The sequence below is a fragment of the Bufo gargarizans genome, chromosome 2, assembly GCF_014858855.1.
Source record: "Bufo gargarizans isolate SCDJY-AF-19 chromosome 2, ASM1485885v1, whole genome shotgun sequence".
NCBI lineage: Eukaryota > Metazoa > Chordata > Amphibia > Anura > Bufonidae > Bufo > Bufo gargarizans.
The window spans coordinates 97,158,419-97,175,102 of record NC_058081.1 but is presented as its reverse complement, the minus strand read 5'-3'; positions in this window follow the sequence as shown (position 1 = coordinate 97,175,102).

Below are 16,684 nucleotides of genomic sequence, written 5' to 3'. Positions count from 1 at the left end.
TGCATGTCATAGCAGAGAATGAGGCTTCACGTCACCCACCACTGCAACAGTCCATTGGCATATATTTAGGCCTAGCACACAGGCAGAGCAGAGAGGTCCCGTAACAGACAATCTGGCTTCATGTCAGCAGAGAATCAGTCTGCATGTCATAGCAGAGAATCAGGCTTCACGTCAGCCACCACTGCAACAGTCCATTGTCATAAATTTAGGCCCAGCACCCAGGCAGAGGAGAGAGGTCCCGTAACAGACAATCTGGCTTCATGTCAGCAGAGAATTAGTCTGCATGTCATAGCAGAGAATCAGGCTTCATGTCAGCCACCACTGCAACAGTCCATTGGCATATATTTAGGCCTAGCACACAGGCAGAGGAGAGGTTCATTCAACTTTGGGTAGCCTCGCAATATAATGGTAAAATGAAAATAAAAATAGGATTGAATGAGGAAGTGCCCTGGAGTCCAATAATATATGGTTATGGGGAGGTAGTTAATGTCTAATCTGGACAAGGGACGGACAGGTCCTGTGGGATCCATGCCTGGTTCATTTTTATGAACGTCAGCTTGTCCACATTGGCTGTAGACAGGCGGCTGCGTTTGTCTGTAATGACGCCCCCTGCCGTGCTGAATACACGTTCAGACAAAACGCTGGCTGCCGGGCAGGCCAGCACCTCCAAGGCATAAAAGGCTAGCTCTGGCCACGTGGACAATTTAGAGACCCAGAAGTTGAATGGGGCCGAACCATCAGTCAGTACGTGGATTGGTGTGCACACGTACTGTTCCACCATGTTAGTGAAATGTTGCCTCCTGCTAACACGTTGCGTATCAGGTGGTGGTGCAGTTAGCTGTGGCGTGTTGACAAAAGTTTTCCACATCTCTGCCATGCTAACCCTGCCCTCAGAGGAGCTGGCCGTGACACAGCTGCCTTGGCGACCTCTTGCTCCTCCTCTGCCTTGGCCTTGGGCTTCCACTTGTTCCCCTGTGACATTTGGGAATGCTCTCAGTAGCGCGTCTACCAACGTGCGCTTGTACTCGCGCATCTTCCTATCACGCTCCAGTGCAGGAAGTAAGGTGGGCACATTGTCTTTGTAGCGTGGATCCAGCAGGGTGGCAACCCAGTAGTCCGCACAGGTTAAAATGTGGGCAACTCTGCTGTCGTTGCGCAGGCACTGCAGCATGTAGTCGCTCATGTGTGCCAGGCTGCCCAGGGGTAAGGACAAGCTGTCCTCTGTGGGAGGCGTATCGTCATCGTCCTGCCTTTCCCCCCAGCCACGCACCAGTGATGGACCCGAGCTGCGTTGGGTGCCACCCCGCTGTGACCATGCTTCATCCTCATCCTCCTCCACCTCCTCCTCATCCTCGTCCTCCTCGTCCTCCAGTAGTGGGCCCTGGCTGGCCACATTTGTACCTGGCCTCTGCTGTTGCCAAAAACCTCCCTCTGAGTCACTTCGAAGAGACTGGCCTGAAAGTGCTAAAAATGACCCCTCTTCCTCCTCCTCCTCCTCCTCCTGGGCCACCTCCTCTTCCATCATCGCCCTAAGTGTTTTCTCAAGGAGACATAGAAGTGGTATTGTAACGCTGATAACGGTGTCATCGCCACTGGCCATGTTGGTGGAGTACTCGAAACAGCGCAACAGGGCACACAGGTCTCGCATGGAGGCCCAGTCATTGGTGGTGAAGTGGTGCTGTTCTGTAGTGCGACTGACCCGTGCGTGCTGCAGCTGAAACTCCACTATGGCCTGCTGCTGCTCGCACAGTCTGTCCAGCATGTGCAAGGTGGAGTTCCACCTGGTGGGCACGTCGCATATGAGGCGGTGAGCGGGAAGGCCGAAGTTATGCTGTAGCGCAGACAGGCGAGCAGCAGCAGGATGTGAACGCCGGAAGCGCGAACAGACGGCCCGCACTTTATGCAGCAGCTCTGACATGTCGGGGTAGTTGTGAATGAACTTCTGCACCACCAAATTCAGCACATGCGCCAAGCAAGGGATGTGCGTCAAATTGGCTAGTCCCAGAGCTGCAACGAGATTTCGCCCATTATCACACACCACCAGGCCGGGCTTGAGGCTCACCGGCAGCAACCACTCGTCGGTCTGTTGTTCAATACCCCGCCACAACTCCTGTGCGGTGTGGGGCCTGTCCCCCAAACATATGAGTTTCAGAATGGCCTGCTGACGTTTACCCCGGGCTGTGCTGAAGTTGGTGGTGAAGGTGTGTGGCTGACTGGATGAGCAGGTGGAAGAAGAGGAGGAGGAAGCCGAGAAGGAGGAGGTGGCAACAGGAGGCAAAGAATGTTGCCCTGCGATCCTTGGCGGCGGAAGGACGTGCGCCAAACAGCTCTCCGCCTGGGGCCCAGCTGCCACTACATTTACCCAGTGTGCAGTTAGGGAGATATAGCGTCCCTGGCCGTGCTTACTGGTCCACGTATCTGTGGTTAGGTGGACCTTGCTACAGATGGCGTTGCGCAGTGCACACTTGATTTTATCGGATACTTGGTTGTGCAGGGAAGGCACGGCTCTCTTGGAGAAGTAGTGCCGGCTGGGAACAACATACTGTGGGACAGCAAGCGACATGAGCTGTTTGAAGCTGTCTGTGTCCACCAGCCTAAATGACAGCATTTCATAGGCCAGTAGTTTAGAAATGCTGGCATTCAGGGCCAGGGATCGAGGGTGGCTAGGTGGGAATTTACGCTTTCTATCAAATGTTTGTGAGATGGAGAGCTGAACGCTGGCGTGTGACATGGTTGAGACGCTTGGTGACGGAGGTGGTGGTGGTGGTGTTGGTGGTACATCCCCTGTTTGCTGGGCGGCAGGTGCCAACGTTCCTCCAGAGGCGGAGGAAGAGGCCGAGGCGGCAGCAGCAGAATAGGCCGAGGCGGCAGCAGCAGAAGAGGTAGCAGGGGGAGCCTGAGTGACTTCCTTGGTTTTAAGGTGTTTACTCCACTGCAGTTCATGCTTTGCATGCAGGTGCCTGGTCATTCAGGTTGTGCTCAGGTTCAGAACGTTAATGCCTCGCTTCAGGCTCTGATGGCACAGCGTGCAAACCACTCGGGTCTTGTCGTCAGCACATTGTTTGAAGAAGTGCCATGCCAGGGAACTCCTTGAAGCTGCCTTTGGGGTGCTCGGTCCCAGATGGCGGCGGTCAGTAGCAGGCGGAGTCTCTTGGCGGCGGGTGTTCTGCTTTTGCCCACTGCTCCCTCTTTTGCTACGCTGTTGGCTCGGTCTCACCACTGCCTCTTCCTCCGAACTGTGAAAGTCAGTGGCACGACCTTCATTCCATGTGGGGTCTAGGACCTCATCGTCCCCTGCATCGTCTTCCACCCAGTCTTGATCCCTGACCTCCTGTTCAGTCTGCACACTGCAGAAAGACGCAGCAGTTGGCACCTGTGTTTCGTCATCATCAGAGACATGCTGAGGTGGTATTCCCATGTCCTCATCATCAGGAAACATAAGTGGTTGTGCGTCAGTGCATTCTATGTCTTTCACCGCTGGGGAAGGGCTAGGTGGATGCCCTTGGGAAACCCTGCCAGCGGAGTCTTCAAACAGCATAAGAGACTGCTGCATAACATGAGGCTGAGACAGTTTCCCTGGTATGCATGGGGGTGATGTGACAGACTGATGGGGTTGGTTTTCAGGCGCCATCTGTGCGCTTTCTGCAGAAGACTGGGTGGGAGATAATGTGAACGTGCTGGATCCACTGTCGGCCACCCAATTGACTAATGCCTGTACCTGCTCAGGCCTTACCATCCTTAGAACGGCATTGGGCCCCACCATATATCGCTGTAAATTCTGGCGGCTACTGGGACCTGAGGTAGTTGGTACACTAGGACGTGTGGATGTGGCAGAACGGCCACGTCCTCTCCCAGCACCAGAGGGTCCACTAACACCACCACGACCATGTCCACGTCCGCGTCCCTTACTAGATGTTTTTCTCATTGTTATGGTTCACCACAACAACAAATATATTATTTGGCCCAATGTATTGTATTCAAATTCAGCGGGATATAAATTTGAGGCCTAGTATTTAGGCGCTGGGTGACCGGTATGGATTTAGTGACAGAATTAGACTTGGAAATGCACAGAAGCGTGTGTGTGTGAAGTTATTCTGAATGACCCAATGTGCACCTTGAATATTATATACCCTTTTAGGGATAGATTTCAAATAGCTCTGATATAGCAGAAACCACTAAATTATGAAATTGCTAAATTGGGAATTGTATTTCAACCCAGAACAAAAAATGTGCTTTGACGGACACTAAATAACTTTCCCAGCCACAACAGGACAGCGTTAACGAGAGATTTAGCAGGATATAAATTTGAGGCCTAGTATTTAGGCGCTGGGTGACCGGTATGGATTTAGTGACAGAATTAGACTTGGAAATGCACAGAAGCGTGTGTGTGTGAAGTTATTCTGAATGACCCAATGTGCACCTTGAATATTATATACCCTTTTAGGGATAGATTTCAAATAGCTCTGATATAGCAGAAACCACTAAATTATGAAATTGCTAAATTGGGAATTGTATTTCAACCCAGAACAAAAAATGTGCTTTGACGGACACTAAATAACTTTCCCAGCCACAACAGGACAGCGTTAACGAGAGATTTAGCAGGATATAAATTTGAGGCCTAGTATTTAGGCGCTGGGTGACAGGTATGGGTTTAGTGACAGAATTAGACTTGGAAATACACAGTAGCGGGTGTGTGTGAAGTTATTCTGAATGACCCAATGTGCACCTTGAATATTATATACCCTTTTAGGGATAGATTTCAAATAGCTCTGATATAGCAGAAACCACTAAATTATGAAATTGCTAAATTGGGAATTGTATTTCAACCCAGAACAAAAAATGTGCTTTGACGGACACTAAATAACTTTCCCAGCCACAACAGGACAGCGTTAACGAGAGATTTAGCAGGATATAAATTTGAGGCCTAGTATTTAGGCGCTGGGTGACAGGTATGGGTTTAGTGACAGAATTAGACTTAGAAATACACAGTAGCGGGTGTGTGTGAAGTTATTCTGAATGACCCAATGTGCACCTTGAATATTATATACCCTTTTAGGGATAGATTTCAAATAGCTCTGATATAGCAGAAACCACTAAATTATGAAATTGCTAAATTGGGAATTGTATTTCAACCCAGAACAAGAAATGTGCTTGAACGGACACTAAATAACTCGCCCAGCTACAGCACTAACGACAGATTTAGCTGGATATGAATTTGAGGCCTAGTATTTAGGCGCTGGGTGACAGGTATGGGTTTAGTGACAGAATTAGACTTGGAAATGCACAGTAGCGGGTGTGTGAAGTTATTCTGAATGACCCTATGTGCACCTTGAATATTATATACCCTTTTAGGGATAGATTTCAAATAGCTCTGATACAGCAGAAACCACTAAATTTTTAAATTGCTAAATTGGGAATTGTATTTCAACCCAGAACAAAAAATGTGCTTTGACGGACACTAAATAACTTTCCCAGCCACAACAGGACAGCGGTAACGAGAGATTTAGCGGGATATAAATTTGAGGCCTAGTATTTAGGCGCTGGGTGACCGGTATGGATTTAGTGACAGAATTAGACTGGGATATGGCCAAAAAATAACCACACTATTGCTGGTTAAATGCACTTGGTGATGGGCGCAGCTTGCCCCTGATGTAGTATATGGCCAAAAAATGAACAGACTATTGCTGGTTAAATGCACTTGGTGTCACAGCTTGACCAACCACACTACTGAGGGTTAAATGCACTTGGTGACAGGCGCAGCTTGCCCCTGATGTAGTATATGGCCAAAAAATGAACAGACTATTGCTGGTTAAATGCACTTGGTGACGGGCGCAGCTTGCCCCTGATTTAGTATATGGCCAAAAAATGAACAGACTATTGCTGGTTAAATGCACTTGGTGTGATAGCTTGACCAACCACACTACTGAGGGTTAAATGCACTTGGTGACGGGCGCAGCTTGCCCCTGATGTAGTATATGGCCAAAAAATAAACAGACTATTGCTGGTTAAATGCACTTGGTGTGACAGCTTCACCCTGATGTAGGCTTTAGCCAAAAAACAAACGCACCATTGAGGGTTAAATGCACTTGGTGACAGGCGCAGCTTGCCCCTGATGTAGTATATGGCCAAAAAATAAACAGACTATTGCTGGTTAAATGCACTTGGTGTGACAGCTTCACCCTGATGTAGGCTTTAGCCAAAAAACAACCACACCATTGAGGGTTAAATGCACTTGGTCGCAGCTTGTGCTGGCGCACCACAAGACACAAAATGGCCGCCGATCACCCCAGAAAAATGTGACTGACAAACGGTCTGGGCAGCCTAAAAACAGTGAGCAATTGAGGATCAGCAGCTCAATGATCCACAGCTGCAGATCGATCAGTTAATCAAGTCCTTTGGAGGAGTTAATCTGCCTAATCTCGCCCTACTGTCGCAGCCGCAACCTCTCCCTACGCTAATCAGAGCAGAGTGACGGGCGGCGCTATGTGACTCCAGCTTAAATAGAGGCTGGGTCACATGGTGCTCTGGCCAATCACAGCCATGCCAATAGTAGGCATGGCTGTGATGGCCTCTTGGGGCAAGTAGTATGACGCTTGTTGATTGGCTGCTTTGCAGCCTTTCAAAAAGCGCCAAGAAAGCGTCACAAAAGCGCGAAGAAAGCGACGAACACCGAACCCGAACCCGGACTTTTACGAAAATGTCCGGGTTCGGGTCCGTGTCACGGACACCCCAAAATTCGGTACGAACCCGAACTATACAGTTCGAGTTCGCTCATCCCTACTTATCACCTACACCAAACATTTTCTGTAGCTACAAATAAGATTTGCATAATATTGAGAAGGAATTTTGGACCATTTTTCCCTTCAGATATGTTCATAATTTTTTTCTGGGATGCTTTGCATGCATAGACCTCTTCAAGTCATGCCACAGCATCCTGATGGGATTAAAATCAAGTCATTTCAAAACACAAATCCAATTCTTTTTCAGCAATTATTTAGTTGATTTGCTTGTGTGCTTTGGGCCATTGTTGTCTTGTTGCATCACCCAACAGCTCTTCAGTTTAAAGTGTAACTGTCATGTTTCCCTCAAAAAATCTATTTTAGCATATGTTACTGCTGCAGCAGCATTATGCAAAAAGCAATCTTTAGTTTCTTCACATACCACAGTTTTTCTTTAGTTTTTCCCTTAGTTGCGGCTGTTTAAACATTTACAATATGAGGACCTTCTCAAGATGGCTCCTCTGCCAGTTTTCTGAGGCCAAAACTGATTTCCCTCACCTCACATACACACTTGCTGTAGCCAGCAGCTCCCTGCCAGCCAATCAGATTGGATTACTGAGAGACACACCTCCTCACTCTGAAGCCGAATGCAAGCATGCAGTGTGAAGGACCGCCCCTCTGTCTTCCTGTCTTCTTAGCCAGAGACAGACAAGCCATAGCAATTGTCTTTTAAGGGAGCAGTGGAAAGGGACAGAGGACATTAATGAAAGCTGTTATTATAAGGTAATTACAGATCTTTTGACAATCATTGACAGACTAACTCAGGTATACACGCCTGGCTCTAATAAACTAGCAAATAAAATAAAAATATGACAAGTGTAAAGCAATGCGTGCATTGCTGTATTTGTGCGGGGGGAGGCGGGGCCACATAGGGTTAAAAAGGCAGCAGCCGATACCTGCTGCACGTTCACTCCACCGCTTGCACGTCTGACGTCTGGGGTCATCAGTGAGACGAGGCACTTCCGGGTTGTTTCTGCACAGGCTGGGCAGCGTGAACGGTCGCAGCGTCGCGACTTCGAAGTAAGACGGGGGCAGGGGGGGATGGGTGCTGGACGTGGCGGTGATGCAGCAGAGACCGGCGGGTCACGGCTCCACTCTCCTCAGCGGCGGGGGCGGCTGCATACCAGGTTGCAGTCCCCGGTCGCACCACTCAGCCGGCGTGTGGTATAAACCACCTGATGTTCTTAGGAGTCTTCTGCGGCTTGGGTGGTATCAGATTGCGGCGCAGTCCGGCCTCTGTTCTGGCTTGTGTACAGCATGGCGGCATTGTGAACAGCGGACGGCACGTGCTGTGTGAATGGTCTGCAGGCACGCACAGCGCCACCTGGTGGCCACTTGCACGGCAGCAGGCGGGGAACTGCTTGTGCTACAGGGGTTGGAGGTTGACAATTGCTGGGTTCAGTCATATCATACAGTCCATTCCATGTCATGAAATGTCAGTGTTACCGCACATACTGGTGGTCTGGGTCCTCACATGCTGGGATATAGCACAGTTCAACAGAAATGTTTATGTTCACAGGTGTTTTGCATCCGCAGGTTGTTCAAATGCATAAATGATCAAAAAAAAAAAAAAACGCGCACACACAGCCACTCGTCTGTTCACGCCTCTAGCAGGAACAGGCCACAACCAACAGCAAACATAGAATGTGTCGGCAGATAAGAACCACGTGGCTCTTCTAGTCTGCCCAATATACTAAATACTATGGGGGGAAAAAAAAAAAATTGTTTTCATGTTATGTTTTCACAGTTCGTGTCACCTTCCGTGGCACCTTAGGCAATAAACGGCACCAAGGTACGTATCAGCTTCCAGCGCAGCCACAAGCAGTCAGACATCCATGGCGCCACGCCGACGGTGGAAGGGTGCCCCGCACCCCAAGGAAAAAAAAAAAAAAAAAGTCTGTCACGACCTCAGACTCACATAAGTCCTGTCACGACCACGGGCATTAATTCGCGTCTGTCACGTCTTCAGACTTGCTATACAAATCCTGTCACGTCTACAGGCATTCGAAAAAAAAAAAAAAAAAAAAAAAAAAACCCTGTCACGTCTACAGGCATTCGATAAAAAGAAAAAAAAAAAAAAAAAAACCCTGTCACGACTTCAGGTGTTCGTGTTCAAATGTCTGTCACGTCCACAGACTCGCTATAAAGTCCTGTCACGACCACAGGCAGTCTTGCGACACACGTTTTGTCACGTCCAAAGGCCAGGTAACAGTCCTGTCACGCCTACAGGCACACCACCCATGCAGCCACATGTCCTCACGTCAGCACGAAGTCCTGTCACGACCACAGGCACGTACCGGGATGTCATCTCAGGCAGGGTCACACCACAGGTGCCGCCTGGTCAATTCTGTCACGTCTACAGACACTGCTCCCACCAGGGTGTTCGGGCACTCGGGTAGAAGGTCACAGTTCACAGCTCGGGTACAGGGGGGGTATTAATGGCTCTCAATTAATGACCGGTAGGAAGATGTCGCAAGAATTGATGCCTGGAGGCTCTTCCGCGTCGCGGGATAGTGGGGACACCCAGTCGGAGCGAAGCGTGGGACCATCTTTACGTTCCTGGACCATCCCGAAGTTGTCCGCTGAGCTGCGCCGAAGGGGCATCCCCTTTCCAGCATCAGCAAGGAAAGCAGAATTGTATCGCCTGTTGATGGCAGACGTACCACCCGTGAGCCAGGACGAGGTGTCCATGGGTACCATCCAGACTTCACTCCATGATCAACAGCATGGCGTCATCCATGACGGACCTTCAGACCAGGATGAAATCAGTGGAAGCCAGGTCTGCGGCGGCAGCATTGACGGCACCAACACCCGCAGAACCTCCAGCAGGGCAATCCAGTGCTTCTGGTGGGTCATCCCAGTTTCCCACAATCGCCCCATCCCATTTCATTCCGGCCAATATCAGACAGGACATATTGGAAGGCAAAGATGTAAACCTAGCATCCCTGCTCATTGCTACACATGAGGCCCCGGACAATAGAACCATTGCATGTGGGGAGGTGTCGGTCATCCTGAAGTCAAAAGATGCCAGGCTTAACAGGAAACTGAACGTCACGGAATTTGTACTAGCATTTAGTTTATACCGGGATGTGATTTGCACAGCCAACCCGCATAGGAGGGCCGAGCTAGACTTGTACATGTACAAGGTGGTCGAATTGGGATACAAATATGGCGGAACAGCATTCTTCGACTACCATCGTTCTTTCTCGGCCAAGGCAGCAGCTGCCCTGATGCAGTGCCAGCACGTTCTGGATTGGTCCAACATGGACACAGAATTGTTCTGTCGCCATTTTGCAGGGCTTAAAGCCCCGACGTGCACGATCTGCAATTCCTACTCCCACACTACGGGTTGGTGTTCCAATACAGGCCAAGTAGCAGATCCAGCACAACCTAATCCTGGGCCAGGTCCATCAAACAGCAAACCAGCTTCTGGGGTTGACAAGCTAGGCCGCCCCATAAAATACCTTGGTCGCAGCCAGATATGCAACAATTACAACTACGCCATTTGTCATTACAATCAGTGCAGACTACTACATCTGTGTGCAATCTGTTTCAGGGCCCATCCACGCGCAGCATGCCCTCAAAGGAACCAAGGCCCGGCGTGACTAAGCGTGATTGATGTGGATCTGCTGGCATTGTTCTTGGCTGAACATCCACACCCGGCCTGGGTACAGTTCGTCATCCACGGCTTGACATACGGTTACCATACAGGGCTGCTCGCGCTCCCTCAAACCACATTCGAATGTGATAATTTGCAGTCGGCAGCCAGAGACCCAGAGGCGGTCACGCAGTTGATCCAGACCGAACTAGACCGGGGGTACTTAATAGGGCCGTTCAATCAACCTCCCTTCGCATGCTGGAGAGTCAATCCAGTTGGCATTGTGACTGGCAAATTCAACAATAAAAAACGCCTAATCTATGATTTGTCCGCCCCACATTCTTTACAGATACCAAGCTTGAACTCCTTAATTCCATCCGAGGAGTTTTCCATGAGGTATGCGTCAATAGATGAGGCCATACAGGTCATCATCAAATTAGGCAAGGGCACCTTTCTGTCAAAAGCGGACATCACGGATGCTTTCAAATTACTACCCATCCATCCTGAGTTATGGCAGTGGCATGGCATGAAATGGCAGGGTGCTTATTATTTCGCCAGCAAATTGACCTTCGGGTCAAAGTCCAGCCCCTGGTTGTTCGACCAACTGGCCAGCGCGCTGCATTGGGTTCTGACCAACACATTCCGGGTTAATCACGTCATCCACTACCTGGATGACTTTCTCCTGCTAGAATCCCCAGAGCAAGTGCCGCTAGATCTACAGGTCCTGCGCACGGCTTTTTCAGACCTCAAAGTTCCATTGGCATCCCACAAGGTGGAGGGACCCAGCACAGAGATCACGTTTTTAGGCATTCGCTTAAACACAGTGGACATGAAGGCCAGTCTGCCTCCAGACAAGCTGGCCAGAATCAAGTCTGTGGTTCACAGACTAGCGCAAGTGAGGGTGACCACCAGGGCAGACCTTCAGTCACTCCTTGGCATGCTGAACTTTTCTATGCGTATCATGCCACAGGGTAGGTCCTTCATATCAAGGCTCCTGGCACTTCTCCCACAAGCACCCTGCCAGGACAGCCCAGTCCAGCTGGACCAGAACGCAATTGCTGACTTGCTGATGTGGGACAACTTCCTCTCCCAATGGAATGGGGTCTCCCTGTTCATTCCAGTGGTATCCAGTGATTCCCCGGTGGTCCACACAGACGCCTCGCCCGCGGCCGGCTTTGCAGCCATACATGGCACCCATTGGTTCGCCCAACCATGGCCGGCAGACATCACCAGCATAACAGGTTTTTCAAGGAGTTCCTCACTCTTTGAAATATATCCCCTAGTGGCAGCGGCAGTAACATGGGGGGCTCGGTGGAGAAACCAGACAGTCCTGTTCCTCACAGACAATGAGGCTCTCGCTGACATCCTTATGAAGGGGAGGTCAGCCTCCAGGCACATCATGGCGTTTGTGCGGAAGCTCGTGTGGCTGGCCCTGCAAAACAATTTCAATTTCGTTTGCACACACATAAGTGGGCAACGTAACATCGCAGCCGATGCTTTATCTCGCTTTAACTTTCCCCTCTTCTTTCAGGTCTTTCCAGAGGCAGATCTCTCCCAGACACCCGCCCTGTCTCATGGCCAACTATTGATGGAGTAGCACCTTTTCTCGAGATGGCCAAAAGTCTCATGTCTGATTCTCTGTCCAGCAACACACGGAAGGCGTACACGACGGCCTGGCGATTGTTCAACAGATTCAAAGTCACATACCCTCCGGCTGGTGAAGGTCCTATCACATACCTGCTGGCGTTCACAGCTTTTTGCCACTCACAGCTAAATCTATCCTTCAGCACCATCAAGCTGTACCTCGCTGGCATACAGCATCATTGGTATGTGCAGTTTCCGGACCAACCATCACTGTTCATGGCTCACCCAATCAGATCCTTGTTGAGAGGCATCCAGAAACAGTCCGTCAGGAGAAGACCCACTAGGCGTCCGTTCACCGGCAACATGGTTAGGACCGTGTCCGACGCTCTGGCTAATCACCCATTCGGGCAGTACATCAGCTCTCTTGTCCGAGCGGCATTGTATCTGGCGTTCTACGGGTTCCTCAGGCCAGGCGAGTTCACTTGTGCTAAATCATCAAGCAAGTTCTTGCGGAGGAACCAATTGCGCTGGGACGGCACACTGCTCACCCTCAGCTTGGACTCCAGCAAGACGGGCCGACCTGGGGAATCCGTGCAGGTGAGGTACTTTGTCACCAACAACAAATGGTGCCCAGTAACGGTCCTACGGGAGTGGTTGCAGTACACCGGGAACGTGCCCGCGGAATCCCCCCTGTTCCAATTGGATGGGTTTCCCTTGAACATCCAGACTTTCCTCAAATACGTTCGCATACTAGTCTCCTCTTCGGGGGTCAACCCTTTAGCAATTACGGGGCATTCATTCCGTATAGGTGCCGCCTCCGCAGCCTCCAAAAACAATGTTCCGGCTCACGTCATCCAGAAATTGGGCAGATGGAAATCTGCATGCTACGCACGGTATGTTCCTGACCCGCAACAGGAAATGTCACTTGCATTCAATCAACTGCTGTCATAAACATCACCTAGAATACACCGAGTTAAATCCTTCCCTGCATCCGCGTGGTTTTTGGCCCCTTCAGGCTACCCTTAAAACGGCAGTTCCGGCATAACTCTACTGCTTCAGGTAGGTACAGTTAGGTTGTTCTCCTGCAGCCGATCCTAGCACAAGTGTAAAGCAATGCGTGCATTGCTGTATTTGTGCGGGGGGAGGCGGGGCCACATAGGGTTAAAAAGGCAGCAGCCGATACCTGCTGCACGTTCACTCCACCGCTTGCACGTCTGCGCCACCCAACCCCCCCTCTTCACATACAATCCTCACTAGGGTAGCCCCCTTCAGGCTACCCTTAAAACGGCAGTTCCGGCATAACTCTACTGCTTCAGGTAGGTACAGTTAGGTTGTTCTCCTGCAGCCGATCCTAGCACAATTACATTTTAAGCTTGTAGATTAGTGGCTGCTCCCCTTAAAGTCTTCTGTAAAATGTTCAGACACACCTTAGAATTCATTGTTTCTTCAATGATCACAAAGAATACAGGCTCTAGGGCTGAGATGCAGCCCCAAACTATAATACTCTCTCTATCATCCTTCACAGTGGGTATAAAGTTTTCATGCTGGTATACAGTGTTATTTTCCTTCACATATAGTTTTGTGCATTTGTGTATAAAAGTTCCACTTTCGTCTAATCTGTTAATAGATTTTCCTGGAAGCATTGTGTAACCTCCAAGTTTCTGGCAAACTTTTTTTTAATTTTTATTTTTTAGATAGAATGAACTTCCTTTATGCTATCCTTCCAAGAACACTACTCTTGGTCATTGTTTTTTCTACCAGTAGACACATAAACTAAGGTTTTTTGCATTTTGAAGAGTCTTTCGAAGGTCTATTGCAGTTCTTCTTCAGTTGTATCTCACCTTTTTCACAATTGTTCACAAAGATCTTAAGTGGCCTTAACAGGATCCTGACTCCATGGAAGAGTAGCAGCAAATATGAATTTTCTCAATTTCTGGATAATATATAGTATTTTTATCATGGATTTATGTATATTCAGAACTTTTGCAGGCATTTCTTGTATCTCTACAATATATCTTCTGAGGACTTCTGAACGTTGTTTGCATCAAGGCATGGTTCACACTGAACGATTTGGGGGAGATTTATCAAACTGGTGTAAAGTAGAATTTTCTTAGTTGCCCATAGCAAACAGATTGCCCTTTTTTTTTTCACAGCTCCTGTGAAAAATGAAAGGTGAAATCTGATTGGTTTCTATGAAAAACTAAGTCAGTCCAACTTAATACTAGTTTAATAAATCTGAGAAGAATAGATCTGTCAGTGACCAGGCTTTGTGTGCCTTTATTTATTATGCAAGGTGCCTGTGAAACCTACACTTTCAGTTTATAAGCTTATGAGATGCTTTTGAGGTTTGAGTCTTTCAGACTTGAATGGAGTCTTTTAGACTTGAATGGAAAAACCTATGTAGATGCTGTAGAACCTGGTTAGTCAGACTTTTACTTATGTTATTTAACAACTTACCCAAACTGGAGCTCAAAATTTAGCAATAAAGTGGTCAGTAAAGTCATTGACTATATCACCTGAATCCTCATGTAGTATACAGTTGGGGTAATGATTAAAAAAAAGTCCCAGAGTCCTCCTTTAATGGAACTGCATTCTTCATTTAGAAGTTTTGTATATTACCAAGTTGTTAAAGCTCATGCACACCGCCAAAAGTGTTTTGCGGTCCGCAAATTGCAGATCTGCAAAACATTCCCACTGAGTGTAGGCCATAATTTTTTTTAAACTTCTGTAAAAATGATCTATCCTTGTCTGCCAAATTAACAAGAACAAGACACATTCTATTTTCTTGCAGGACCACGGAATGGTGTGCTGTCCGCATCTTTTGCATCCCCATTGAGATGAAGTTAGTGTAGTTAATGTAGTGGTAGAGCTAATGTAGCAGGGTTGATGCAGTGGCAACGCCAATGGAGCAGGATGCAGCAGAGTTGAAATAGTGGCAGGGCCAATGTAGCAGAGTTGGATGCTGTAGTGTTGTTGTAGTGTCACGGCCATGTTTATGGCCTTGACTCCTTGGGAGCCGCATACAGTTGCCAGCGGTTTGGTTTGTTGTGTCAACCGCAGCTGGGGGCACTTTGCTGTTTGCTTCAAGTGCGGTTGCCGCGGACAACAGGTATGTGTGCGGTTGCCTTGGAGTTGTGTGTGTGTATGTATGCACTTTGAATGTCTGCTGTGCACTCTGTGTTATGTTTGGTGTGCACTCTGACATTTTCCCTTCTTCTGTGGCTGCCCGTGGCAACGTTTGGTGTTAGTACATGTGGTGGCAGTGTCTCGGCCTTTTGGCCGGCTCCCAGGACACCTTTGCCACACATGTCGTTGTCATCGGTAACAGCTGCAGTGAGCATTTGTGTGTATTTCCCTTTATGTGGTCTCACTACACTTCCTGGTGTTGGAAGGGTTAATTCCCTTCTGTGTGTGTGAACACTGGGTGTGTCTGTGTGGGTGTGGGTGTGACTACTTGGGCCTATAAAGCCTCAGTGTTTATCTCCAGTCTGAGGGGTACTTCAGCCATGACTAGCTGGAGTAGCCTCCTGTGTATTTCACCTGCCAGTGGGGGCCACCCTTGTGGTCATAAGTTTAAGTTTGTGTGATGTTCAGTTTATGTTTTCCTTTATTATTCTGTGCAGCTATGGATCTGGGTTCCTGTGTGTGGATGTGTGTCTGCTGAGTTCTATTTGTATTGTTGTGGACTTCAGCTTGCCTGCACACGGATCCAGTCAGCAAGGCTGTGGCAGGTGGCTGGAACTAGTGCAGCACCTGCCATATCTATAGGCCTGTTTCTGTTCCCCTTTTTCCTGCAGCTTGGCCAGTGAGACTTCTGTTCCTCCGTGTCCAGAAGGAACAGGTCGTCTTACCCTTCACTCCTAGTTCAGGGACCGGCGGAGGATGAGTAGGTATCCGAGGTTCCTGAGCATCGGCCCTCCTACCTTCAAGGTTGGCCCATGCAGCTAGGAGTTAGGGATGGATTAGGGATGCGTTAGGAGGTGACCTGCTCCCTAATTCTCTCGTCCTGGCCGAGCAGGAGTTTACATTTTCTGGCATTGCACGGCTGAGGATTTTCCCCATCCTCAGCCGTGACAGTATGACCACAATGGCTCCCCACGTGGCATTCCCTCGAAAGAGGGTGAAGCATGTACTGCCATCTGCGGATGGGGTACATGCGCGTTCTCCGGAGGGAGAGCGTTGTGGGGGTTTCGCCGCTGAAGGCGCGGTGAGTGGCATTCCCCGCCATTCCTTCACCGTTGTCTGTTTTGGCGTCCCCTTAATTTTTATACTGCACGTGTGTTTTTTGGTGTGCGGTGGCACACCTTCAAAAGAGGGTGCAGCATGCAGTGCCATCCTCTTTTGGCCTGCATGCGCGTTCTCCGGAGGGAGAGCGTTCCGGGGATCACCGTTAACTGCGCGGTTGGTGGCTTATTCCCCGCCACCTTACCTTCCGTGTCCATGTTGGTGATCCCTCGTCCCTCTCCATGTTCCTATCTCTGGTCGTCTGCTGGCAGCATTCCGTTAGTGGTCCAGCTGCGTGCTGGTTAGGAGCGTCTGCTGGCAGCGACTGGAGTGGGGACGTGAGTGGAGAGTGGACGCAGTTTCAGTGCGGTCTCCTCGGGCTGTTTCTTTGCTGGTCTCTGGTTCCTGTGTGTTGTTCCAGAGGCTGGCAGTCGGATCCTGGTTCCTGTGTGTTGTTCCAGGGTCCGGCAGCAGTCCTGGGGAGACTCGCAGGTACTGA